This window comes from Pleurodeles waltl, chromosome 12, assembly GCF_031143425.1.
Source record: "Pleurodeles waltl isolate 20211129_DDA chromosome 12, aPleWal1.hap1.20221129, whole genome shotgun sequence".
Classification (NCBI taxonomy): Eukaryota; Metazoa; Chordata; class Amphibia; order Caudata; family Salamandridae; genus Pleurodeles; species Pleurodeles waltl.
In genome coordinates this window covers 323,858,490-323,872,079 of record NC_090451.1, presented here as the reverse complement: position 1 = coordinate 323,872,079, position 13,590 = coordinate 323,858,490, and positions in this window count along the sequence as shown.

Here is a 13,590-nt window from a genome sequence, read left to right as displayed (position 1 = left end):
ATACTTTTAAATCACCCCTAAGGTAGGCCCCAAGGTTCACAGGGCAGGGTGCATTGTATATAAAAATTAGGACATGTGTACTTACATTTTACATTTCCTGACAGTGAGAAATCCTACAGTCTCTTTTTACTGCTGTGAAGCCTATCTCTCCGGTTGATTAAAACTTGTTTACCTTATTACATTTAACAAGTGCTAACTTCAGATAGGGAGCATATATAGATATGTTGTTTACACTAAAAGGAATTGTAATGTAAATTCCTCTTTAACGGTGAAGGCAGATTTTCAGTTACAATTCTGAATATGTCACTTTTAGCAAGATAGCATTTTATTGTACCAACCAATTGTGTCTTTCTGCCAGTGTCTTGGGTCACATGACTGTGAAGGGCTCAGCTGCTGGGATTTGCGTATTGCTTCCATACAGTGAGCAATAAAGGCTTAGGTGTGGACAGGATGGGTCATCCTGCCTGGATGACAGGGGAGGAGCTGTACCTAGCCTACTTAGACTTCAAAGGGCTTTGCCTACATCACACACAATAGAACCTGGTAGCACACCTGCTCTGCCTTTTGTCACCCCAGACAGCGTGGAGCTTGGCCAGGGAAAGCATAAAAACCTTCCAGAGAAAGTGTTGTGTTGGGAGCACCTCCACACAAAGTCTGCCACCAGTATTGGACCTCCAGAGCCACTCATCAGAACTTTCCTGGACCTATGGAAGATTCAGAAGAAGGACTGCCCTGTTGCCAGAGAAATGCTCTGCTGTTTCTCTCTGAAGAAGGAAGACTGGACCTACTTGCCTTGCTCCAAGACAACCCAGAGGGACTTCAAGGGTCTGCTGCCTGGCCTCCTGTGTGAGCTGCAGGGACACAACAATCTTCAGAGGCCTCCCTGAAACTGACTAGCTGCAACAGGACCTGCTTGGCCTGCCTCAGCCCTGTTACTGGCCTCTGCCAGAGTGAGTTCTGATTCCCAAGAGTTGTCCCCAGGTCCTGAACCCTTGGCTTGCATCAGTTGAAGCTTCTTGAGGAGGGAAAAGGTGAAAATCCTGAAGTTGGACTACTCACGGTTGCGAATGAGCTCCTTGAAACTGTGAACGGGTCTGTTCACACCGAAACACAGCCAGCCTCTACAACCACCAATGCAAACCTCTGGTGAGAACTGCTCTTTGCTCTGAAAGTGACAGTCCACGAGGACTGGCAATGCAAGACCTGCACTTCACACTAATGCAATTACAGCCCATGACAACCACCAATACAGAGCTCCAGTGACAACTGAATTCTCACACTACAGCAACGATTGTCCACGAAGCTTGGCTTGCTCTTTGTACTGAATGCTCCTCATGTCCTCCTTCTACGCAAGTATTAACTCTTTGCATTGGACTTAAGAAGGTAACTTTTCAAAGTGACTAGCTGGGTCCCTGTATCCAGTCCGTGCCCCATTGTGGTTGACCTGAACTTGTGACTTTCTCCCAGTGCAGCACAACCAGATGCCAGTGAGTGGTGCTTTGTGCTTTTAGTTTCCATTTGAAATAAAAACTTTAAAATTGGATATCTCCTTTACTACTGATTGTGTTTTAGTTGTTTCAGTGTAATTTTATCTATTAAAATGTACTCAATTTTTCTACATTGGTTTGGTTATTTTCCTGTGTTCTGTTTTCATTTCATTATTGTTTGTGTGATGCATGGATACTTAATTACTGTCTCTAACCTGAGCCTGACTGCTTTATAAATGGACTCAATTTTTCTATATTGGTTTGGTTATTTCCCTGTGTTGTGTTTTCATTTCATTAATGTTTGTGTGATGCATGGATAATTAATTACTGTCTCTAACCTGAGCCTGACTGCTTCGGTGCAAGCCCCCAGAGGGTTGATTAAGCACAGGTTAATTTAGCGACTTTTGGGGTTTATCCTAACAAAGACAGTGGTTGTTGCCTGAGTGGGGCTTCCACCCCCTCAAACAATAACCCAGTTTCTTACATACCCTCATTCAGCCCAATGTCAATGAGGTTAGATATAGGAAACTCAGGAGTCCCTCATCCCATTCTGCAGGGGGTCCAATCATCTTGCATTATGTGACTGTAGTGGTTAGATTCGAATTCAGCAGCATCAGATTAATCAAATAAATAAAACCAGCCTGCACCCCATGTGAGTAAATATGCTCAATGCTAGCCAGGCATATCTGCTTCTCAGCATGCTGAAATAGCCCAAAAATAAGCACGGACTTAGTGAGTAGGTCAGTCTGCCAGCGTTTTGACTTTGACAGAGCATGTTTTGTTTTGCCATATTTTTTCTAAATCTTTACGGATAGGGGAGTGGCCACTCCCTACCAATTACAAAATCGAATTTTCCAAAAGTAAAAAACATACTTTGATCTCAAAAAGCACACATTACCATGGCAGTCACTGTTTCTGATGGGAACTGCTTTGAGTAGAGAAGTGTTCATTGTGAAAGGGCTGAATTCCATCTCTCACAGTGAACAAAGAGAGTGGCTGAAGTAGGATGCCACACTGTCCCATGCCTTATGCTGTAAGACACTGTGCTGAATTTGGAAAAAGTTTACTCCAGAAACCCATAAATGGTGGTCAAGGTGTGGCAGCAAAAAGGGGTACACTTAAGAGAGATAGAGTCAAATAATCGACTTATACATTTAAAAAAAAAGTATGGCCCTCATTATGTCATTGGCGGTAAAGACCGCCTATTGTCGTGGCGATGGCTGCCAAAAGACCATCGCCGCGGCCACCAGCCGTCCACCATGTTATGACCAAAGCCGGATTTCCACCAGAAGGATGGCGGAAATCCGGCTGTGGCCATGCCAGCAGATGGTGGTAAGGTGGCGCTGCTTCCAGCAGCAGCACCACGCCAGTAGACCACCGCCAGCCCTATTATGAGAAATTATACAGCCTGGCTGGGTTCTGCTGGTGGACGCTGCTGCTGGCAGCAGCGCCCCATCCCATCTCCTGCCGGGGGACCCCTGCACATAGGTAAGTGGGTGCTCCGACAGGGGAGGGAGGTGGGGGGTGTTGTGTGTGTGTTTGGGGGTGTGTGTGTGAATGTTTGTGCGTGCATGTATGTGGGTGTGTGTTCCGTGTTGAATGTGTGTGCATGTATGGATGTGTGAGTGCATGTAAGTTGTGTTCTGTGAATGCGTGTCTGCGTGTATGTATGAAAGTGTGTGCGGATGTGTGTGTGAAAGGATGTATGCATGCATGGATGAATGTGGGTATGGGTGTGTGTATGCGTGTGTGCGTGTGTGAAGGGAGGGGCATGAATGAAGGGGGGTTTGGAGATGAAGGGGAGTGGGGTAATCTGGGGAGGGGGGTTGGGGTGGGGAAGACCTCTATCAGTGACAGTGAAGGGATTCCCTGTCACTGATAGTACCTACTGCCATGGTTTTCGTGGCAGTAAGGAAGCCACGAAAACCTTGGCGGTAGGTGGGGTCACCATACCGCAGGCGGTACAGTGATGCCCGCCGTGGTTTATGTCATAATATGGAGGAAAGTACCGCCAGCCTGCTGGAAGTACTCCCCACCATATTACAGCCAACCGCCAAGGTCATAATGAGGGCCTATGTGTGAGAGAAATTGGCAACAAGGACAATCATGACACTTTATCTGTCCAGGCTAACTGAACTGGTCACAAAGAGAGTGCATTTTAAAATATCCTACAACGTTAAGGCACTTGCTGCTCAGATCTTTGCATTCATGGCATTTTCAGAACATTCTAATAATGGAAAGATAACTCTGGTGGTTACTGTACTTGCTGGAGGGATCTGTATTTTGAATAATCCCTGATTTGACTAATAACAATGAGGCTTAATATGTCTGCTGCAAAGTACTCCTTATAACACGCAGGGCATAGATTAGTGCTTTTATGTCGATAGCTCAGTGGCTTATTACTTTTGACAAAGAGATCCTTTTGTTACATGTAGTTTATAAGTTGCAATATTTCTTATATAGCACAGTGCACTATGAACTGGCATCAAGGAGCTGCATGAAAATTGCAAGGCACCTTTTTGTTGTTTCTCTCTATCATTTGTCATTCTTAGGTTGCTAAAAAAAGGTTCTCTTGGGTATTAATAAAGTCTTAATAATAATAAAGGCAATGAAAATACCTGCATTACATTATAAATCCCGACTTTGTGTTTTGTCCTGACCATGCACTCTTAAATTATAACACATGCCAGTATGGCTAATATATGACTCCTAAACCTTGTAACACTCAATATCTTGTGAAACATTCCATGTACATTAATTTACACACTTGTATGATTTATTTTATCTGTATAATGTGTATAATGCAAAGTGCTCTGACAACCTGCATTGGGATATGTAGCGCTATGAAAGAATTACATAAAAAAATTAAATGAGTAAGTGTTATTTAATTCATTGAGTAATTACTCATAAAGATAGAAACATTTGCCATTCTTATAGTGGATACATACCTCTTACATACATGGGTTAAAAAAAGTCAAAACCTACCTCCAAATCATATTTTCTCTTAAGATCTCACTCAATATTAGCTACTGAATGAAGGATCTGGCAGGCTCCACTAAGGTCCCCCACTGATGTCACAACAACAGGATAATGGATGAAGAGAGCTGGATGGAAAACACTATAAGTACATAACTTATATATAATGATAGTACAATGAAAAGGTCCTGACTAAATCCAGACCTAAAAACAAGCACTGGCAAAGCTATTAATTCTCACTGGCGAAACCTATTGACTTTGCCAATGCTGGATTTTTTTTGCTTTTCTTAGACAGTTATTGCGAATGTGCGCCTATCTGTGGCAATATTTTTTTAATGAGATTTCTTAAAATATAACAAAATACATTCGAAGATGCCTCCTGCGCATTCATGGGATTGTGTACTTGTGCGTCCATCATGGAATGGTTAAAAAACGCTGATGGCCACCTGCCAACATTGCGGCAGGAGGTGCTCAAAGCAAGAAGGGGCTAAGAGAAGAGGCAAATGATTGGGGGAAAGGGACGTTCATATATATCTTTATATGTATGTTGATTCGTCTGTACATACAGTAAGTCCAGGGGATATTTCTAGATGCTTGGAGCACTAATTTATGCTGATAACAAGCTAGCAGGAATTGAACTTTGCGTTTCTATGAACACTTAATACTAGAACTAGTACTAGGATTGCGTACTCGTGTCCGTTTGGAGGAAGTCTTACCGGTCGCCAAAACTGTTGATATTTTCGGACACCGGAATGTAACGCCTCTAAGATACCCTGAGGAGAATGAGACATGCGCCAGTGTACCATCCGCTAGTGGACCTTGCAACCCTGGAAGAGACAAACTATGTACCCAGTTGGAGCCAGATCTATTGCCTGCCATAATTCGAAGCGCTGTTTGTGCCGGGAGGAAGGACAAGGGGCAGGAGCCCTTTAAATTGTTCTCGCACTCCCGCCGTCGCGGGACGCGCTGATTGGTGCCGGGAGGCTTGTCAAGGGGCAGGAGCCCTTTAAACTGAATTTGCGCTCCCGCCGTCGCGGGAAGCGCTGTTTGTGCCGGGAGGAAGGACAAGGGTCAGGAGCCCTTTAAATTGTTCTCGCGCTCCCGCCGTCGCGGGACGCGCTGATTGGTGCCGGGAGGCTTGTCAAGGGGCAGGAGCCCTTTAAACTGAATTTGCGCTCTCGCCGTCACGGGACGCGCGCGGACGGCACCCGGGCGAAGCCTGGGCCAAGGGCGGGCCCGTCCTTGCCCGTCATTGCCAGGAAGAGGCAGGGCAGGGCCACCCCCCTGACATCAACCCAAAGACGTGGTCCATACAGCAAACTTGTCGATGGCTGCCTGAAGGAGATCTCAAGTTCCTCTGCTCGGTGCATGGGTAGTTCTCCTATAGAGCCCCAGGCCCCATCAAGCACGTGGAAAACTATTAACCTAAACTGGATACTTGCAGGTTTTTCCGTGTACTCAGCTGAATTTATCTCAGTTCATCATATAACTGCTTATAACTGCTTATTGAATCACGTTTCTTGGAGGGTGGAAGGAGGCGGCACCATTCTTCTTCTCCCAAGGGCAGGAGCCCATAATTCATTACCCGCTCTGCGCCTGTCTGTGCCCGATAAGTGGTTGGGCCAGGCTTTATATATATACGCTTGGGCGTCTTACTGTGGTCTTGTCTTTGGGATTTGTTAACAGTAGGGTCTGAGAAGCTTATTAATCACACTTTAGTGTCAGTGGCTGGGTCCCAAGGCCTACACACCCCTATAAGCCGGGGGCCCACTAAAGGCCCCTGATTTAAAGAATAATGGGCCGTAGACGTGGGGGTGGGTTGGAAGGTAAGCAGCACTCTAACAGAACCTTAGATGGTTTTCTGCAAAAGGCTGTTGGGGAACTTGAAAAAGAAATAGAGTTAGTGCAGCGACGCTTAGCTGCCCCCCCTTCTTCAACCAACAGCCTAGTTCATGATAGCTCAGCCCCACAGCCCTCCCCGCAACCAGAATTACAGTCTGTACTGACTACCCCTTTCCCTTCCCCCTCCAAAAATTCCCAGGAGAATCAGGACGAAACCCCAATTGTAATTACCACCTGTGCTGCACCTATTCCGCTGGCCCAGAGTCCCCCAAACGAAGGCCCCCTCACCTTAGCAGATTCCAATACCAAAGGAAAAAGGAAGCGAAGGGAACCCGCTTTTAAAAACAAACGATCTAGGACTTTGAGCCCCTCTAACATGGCCCAACCTTCTAATAAGGATACGGTATCAATCCCCTTACACAACACAAACGAGTGTCATACAAATGAGTACACCAGGGATTTCATAAGAGATGAGCTTTCCAAACTATTTCTTCCAATTTTAACCTGCCTCCAATCGATTGAGGACAAATAGGAAAGCCTTATCAATAGCCAGCCACCAAAAATTGCTCCATCCGTAGAAATTCAATCCCATCCCCTTGCCAACCATGACCTCATCACTGCCAACAGACCCACTGGCCAAATAGCAAAAATCCCTTTTTCCTCTTTAAACCAAGATTGGTCCAGCTCCGTCAAAACAGCTAGTATTTTAATGAATAAGCCCCATATGGTTCCAGTTCCCGTTTTAAAAGGAACCGCCCCATGAAATAACCCAGTAACTAATCCGGGTGATGGCAACCCCACTTGGGAGCACCTGCAAACAGAACACCAGAAGAGCGACAAGATCAGGGGTCTGCCAGATCCAAAAGTGCTCCATTTGCCACCAGAATCATGTCATTATGTACTCATTATATCGAATGTTCCTGAACTCAGACCTCATTCCACTGAATCTTTTACCGAACTTAAAAACAAGGTTATTCATTGGTTGCACGTGAATGCAGGGTTTGCTTTTTCCATGACACCCTCAATACTGATGGTGAGAAGGGTAGGGTCGGTGGGTTCCCTAGCGAAGATCGGTTCAGGGGACTGCATAGTTATCAACTTCAATTCTCCAGACCTTGTCCAACGGCTCTTTTTAAACGCTAATAGACCTTATCCTATAACTGGAAAAGCCTCCCTTTGCAGGTTACAAGTGTTTTATCCACCTCCCACGCCAGTTTGGAGTAGACAACTGCCAACATTACACGGGGCTCCCCTGGCTATCCACACACAGTCTATCCCTCTATTTGGCCCCAGATGCCCTTCGTCATCTCTTTCTGAGACAGACTGACTAGGAGATGACCTTTTGGAAGTGGCTCCGAGCAATGGTGAGGCTGAGGACATTCACCCTACTGCCCTCAGCATCTCTAACTCTGTTGCCTCTTCGACCTTGGCAGATCCTGTTAACCAGGGATCACCCACAAGCACCACGAGCCAAGTCAGCGAGGAATGTATTCCGTCCCTGTCAATTGTTCCATACACTCTGGGGTCCACTCGTATGCCCAACCTACCTAATTCATATATAGCTGGGGCCACATCCAGCGAGGTTCACATGGCACATAGCGAGAAAGCCACTGGTCCTAATATACCTGAGGGAATTAGTATGGTTCCTAGCAGCTCCTCCCCCTGTAGGAAATATCCTCAGAATAAAGCAGGGTCCATAAAAACAGAGGATCTCGATAAGGTACTCAGCTGGAATATAGCAGGGTTGCAAAGCAAACTACAAAGTCCAGGTTGGGGCAGTCTTATTGATGATCACCTGATCTGCCTCTTCCAAGAAACATGGGCATTAGAACCCAAATATAGACTAGGCTTTAAAAGCTATTGGGTTCCAGCACGCAAGTCCTCTTCTGGGAGACCATCGGGAGGGCTGCTTGTGTGGATCAACACTTCTCTTAGGTGCAAGATAGAAGAAATAGATACGGGTTGCCCTGACTTGCAAGTCCTATTAATAATGATTTCTGAAGAGAGACCATTACTTTTAATTAATATCTATAACAGGAATGTGAGCTCCCACGCTGATTCTGATGTCCTGTCCATTTTGGACAGTTTTCTTAAAAACAACCCCTCCTTCTTTGTTTTGATTGGAGGGGATTTTAATGTCACTTTTGAACCTAATCCTCTAGTCCAAGGAATATGTAAAGAAGAGGATGCCCACTGGGGCATCCCTCAGCTAGTCTCCAACAAAAGACCAAGGCTGAATAAATCTGCGCGCTTTCTGGCCGACATCACACTAGCCCATGGCCTCCGAGCCTGCAACGGTCGCTCACGCTCGGACGTAAATTTACAAGCTACCTTTAGGCGCGGAGGGCTCAGCAGTCGTATTGATTATATACTTCTTGACATCCGACTGTGGAGCCACATGTTTGATATGAGGGTCCAAAAGCAAATTGAGAGCGATCATGACCCGTTGATTTTATCGACCAGAGGACTTTTTCCTTTGTTTACTGTGCCCTACTCCAAGAGCCATGCCTCCCAGATGGCTATAACTAATAACAGACGCAACCTAAAATGGGAATTTGTTAATTCTTCCCCTAAACACCTGGCATCTATTTACAACCTGCTTGCCAACCATATGGAGTATATGATCCGCCTAAATGAGAATGGGGAGGGTGATAGAGTCTTAGCAGCCCACACTGACTTGTTACAATCTTTAAAGCATCTTTTTACAAAAAAGTTTCTTAATCATCCTAACAAAAAGCACTGCGCTCCTTGGTTTGACAATTGTTGCAGAGAAGCACAACTGTCTCTCCTGGAAGCAATACAAGATGGCCATGTTGGGCTGTTAAGAACAGCCAGAAAAGTTTATAAGAAGGAATGTTCTAAGGCACGCAGAAGTTGGGAAGAGGCCAGATGGGTTATTATTTTGGAGACTGCTAAATCTAATGACACATCTAGGTTCTGGAAACTAATAACTGATGACTGTAGCAACTCCCCTGCCGCACCTGGCTCCTCAATTCTCTCAGCATCATGGGTAGAGCACTTTGGGCAACTATACGAAGGGCTTTCTGAAGCATCTTTGTGGGCCCCTGATGCCCCAATAAACCATGAGACCACCCCGATCACATTCTCTCTAACCAAAACAAGAGCAGCAATAGACTCATTGAAATGGGGAAAGGCCCCTGGCCCAGACAAGATTCCAGGCGATCTATACAAATCAAGACCAGATATATGGGCACCATATCTCAACCTTATCTGCAATGCTATTGCAGCAGGGGCCCCCACTCCACCCACTTGGAAAGGGGCCGAAATAGTACCCATTTTTTAAAAAGGAAATCCGAACATCCCTGCCAATTATCGTCCGATTAGTCTCCTTGCTAACTCCCAAAAAATCTATGCAAAGCATCTTTTGCTCCATCTTGAGGAATGGATTATGGAGTCCGAAGCTCTTTCTGACCTACAAGCAGGATTTAGACCTGCAGTGAGTACAGTTGACCAAGCCCTAAGATTCATGTCAATAAAATGGAAGAATGTTGACATGGGGAGGGGTAATCTCTATGTGGTCTTCATAGACCTCAGAGCCGCATTTGATTTGATCCCCAGGAACCTGCTGTGGTCAACATTATCAAACATGGGAGTGCCATCTGGTCTCCTGAAACTCATTGCTCAACTGCATGAAAATACTTTCACTCAAATTAGATGTGGCCAGGGGGGCGAGTTGACTGACCCCGTAGATATTAAAAAAGGAGTTAGACAGGGATGTGTTCTGGCACCCACTCTTTTTTTGCTATATATCAATAATTGCATCCACTACTTAGAGAACTGTATAAATGATTCACCTAAATTGGTTGGGAAAAAAATCCCGTGTCTGCTATATGCAGATGACACAATTTTGATATCTAAATCGCCAATGGGAATCCAAAACCTGATCAACCAATTCTGTGTTTTTTGTAGTGACTATGGTCTGGACGTAAACATAAAGAAAACAAAACTCATGATATATAGTACCTCCAAGAAACGCTCGCGCGTTAGCATAGAAATGAACTCGATTCCATTGGAGAAAGTAGAAGAATTCGACTACTTGGGTTTCAGACTATCGACCACAGGCAAATGGATGGCAGCCATTGACAAAGGGGCTCTCATTATAAGCCAGAGAGGTGGGGCCCTTGTCCGTAGATCGAGAAAGGCTCCGAGTCCCCCCTTGAACATACTTGCAGAGATTTACAATGTCCAAATCAGAGCAGCGGCCCTCTATGGAGCGGAACTTTGGGGGTCCCACAAAAACCTCGATACTCTGCAAACCAAGGAAAACCATTTCCTTAGACAGATTGCCCGGCTAGGTATGGGCTCACCAATGACCCCTCTAAGGCTAGACCTAGGTCTAAACAGTATCAAAACCACAGCAGCCCTAAGGCCTCTCTCCTATTGGATTCGCTTATGGAAATCTGTTGAACTCGAACCATATAGGCTGGCTATAAGAGAGCTCATAGCCACCCCCCAGGCACTGGAGAAAATCCCATGGCTGAAGGAAATGAAATCTGCCTGGGTCAAAATAGGTTTTCCTTCCTACTGGAAATATCCGGATCAAATCCCCGATAATGCAAAGAAACTTGTCACAAAAAGATATTGGGAGAAAGTTAATGAAGTCTCCTTGCACCAAAAAGGGGCTGGCAGGCTAACAATGGAATTTCTCCAACTCAAGCACGAGCCCTCGCCTGAGAACTTCTTGAATCTTCCCATGCCTCCGTACGCCCGTGCTTTATATCTCCAACTAAGATATGGTACACTGCCTATTAATGGTTTTACGGCTCACTGGTCATCTAACATCGCTTCAAATGATAGATGTATCTCTTGCCAAAATTGTAAAGAAACAACAGAGCATATACTATTTTTCTGCCCTCTGTATAAAAGTCCCAGAGGGAGGTGGATCATTCCCCTCTGCAAAAATATGTCATTACATGATAGAGCAAACGCCACCAGAATCTGTACATACGACTCATCCTCCGTGGTAGCTATTACAGTTACCAAATTTTTAGTGGAGGCCTGGTACATCCGGCGTAGGCTTATTGTTTCAAAGGGCATGTGAGCCATCCTGACATTAGTCGACAGAAGGAGTCTCAACTGTTATTTTTTGCCTCTATATGAGGATTGACGAGGGCCAGGTCTTACGGGAAAACAATTGCACACATTGGTATGTTAGACAGAATTTTATATCCTAGCTTTTATCTTTTTTATTCTTAACATTTTAGCCATGTCTTATTTATTGTACTTTTTATCTACAATCAAATACTTAGTCTTGTTGATCTTATTGTTATACTGTCCTGATTATTACTGTTTCTATATTGTTATCTTTTTTTTGTTTTTAACAAATACTATTTTATCATGTATGATTGTTATCTTTGTTACTCAAAATGGCCTACATCTCTAGACCGAATGAACTCAAATAAATAAATAAATACTAGAACTAACAGTAATAACACAAATTATATTTTTTATAAGATTTCACAAAATGACACCATGTGCATATCTTAATAATTGATGATTGGGTATCATAAAATGAGAAATCCCTGTATTTCAAGATAAGATTGGCACCTCACTGACAGAGCACTGTATTGTCCCTTTTGGCTACAGCTTTAGCTAGCTGTTGGAGACCTGTGGGTTCCAATTTTTACACATACATAAAGTAAGTTTTTCAGCAGACCCCTGCTCGAGCGTGAATAGCTTTGTTCTCTCTTCCACTTCCATGCACCTGGCACAATAGCTTTTGTCCCCATTCTTCTGTTTGGCCGGCCAGGAGCGATTTGGTCTCACAGTGTTGTGATTGGTTGATGTATTTTTAAACTGTGGACTATGTGGTCTCCCTCTTACTCTCCCTTCTCCCCCTTCACCCCCTCTTCCATCACACCCTCTTTTACCAGATCTTTCCACCCTGCTAATGGCAGGCAACCATCTTAAACTGATTTTTGCACAATTGCAAGATGGCTACAGAGGTGTGCATGTTTGTGCATGCAATCATCCAAGGGGGCAATCTTCAAGTAGATATTATTTTATTTTGCCAACTCCCTTTCAAAGGTGGCCACAAAGGCCATCTTTGAATGACATGTGTTAAATAAAACAAAATTCATTGAAAGATGGCTACCACAGATCCATACACATCCATGGACATCCCACATCCAAGGCAACAATGTTTAAACAAGGTTCCTTAAACTATTACAAAATGCTTCAAAAAATGGCCAAGGTTGATGTCAATACATCCATGACAACATCTTTGAATGCATTGAGTAATATGTAACCAAATGCATTTCAAATACAGCCAAAGCAAATGCCTGTGAATACAGTTATATAGAATGACAAAATATAAGCAAAGCCAATTATTTACACAACCAAGACATATTGGCTTTGCCAGTACTTATTTCTATCCCTATCAGTGACAGGAGGAGTGTGCCAGGAATGTGGCAGGGATGTCTCCATTTCCTTTTTTTCCGGGTTACTGTCATCCTGGAAGTGATCAGAACCGGTGTGCTATACCTGACCCCATTTGTGGGGTTGTTGATATGTTGCAACACCAACTTTAAAAAAAGCCCTCCAGCTTCCCAAGAGAATGGACAAGATGAATGGCGACTTCCACAAAGCATCCGTCATCTAATTGCCTACATGAGCCATAGCACTGTAGATGCAGCATTGCTAACCTGGCGGATTCAGCAGCATTGCCAGATTGATTAATGTCAGCAGGGCAGCTGTCTTTGACTTTTTTATTTTACTGTAAATAAAGGTTAATATGTGCATTTGTTAAATTGGAACAAATGAAGACTGCATCTCCCAGAATGCAATGTATTTTTAAAATACAAATTACGATTTGGGACCATAGACCACCATTCATATGGAGTTAGATATCAATCATCTATTTCTTTGGGACGTGGCTCAGACTTTGAGAGAATTTCTGTCCAGTCTCTGAATCCAAGTTACTTTTTCATAAACGCACACATTTCTCCAAAGCAATACTGATCTGAATATTATTGTTTTGTGTCCCAGAGTCGTCTTTTCTGATTGGTAATTATTTTTCAATATTTATCGTAACGACAATGTCTTTGAAATTTATAAATGTTTACTAGCACTGGCTCATTGTGTGTGGCCTGTTATTGGCAGGGAGAGATAACCCTATCCCCTGCTTGAGTTTATGCCATGCAGGCCAAACAATTCTCTATTTCTTTCCAGGGTTGTTTCCAAAAGTAGTCCACAAGTCATATCTGACTTGTTGTATGGGCCTGGACAATACTGCAAACGACAGTCCTCTAGAAGGATGGCATTC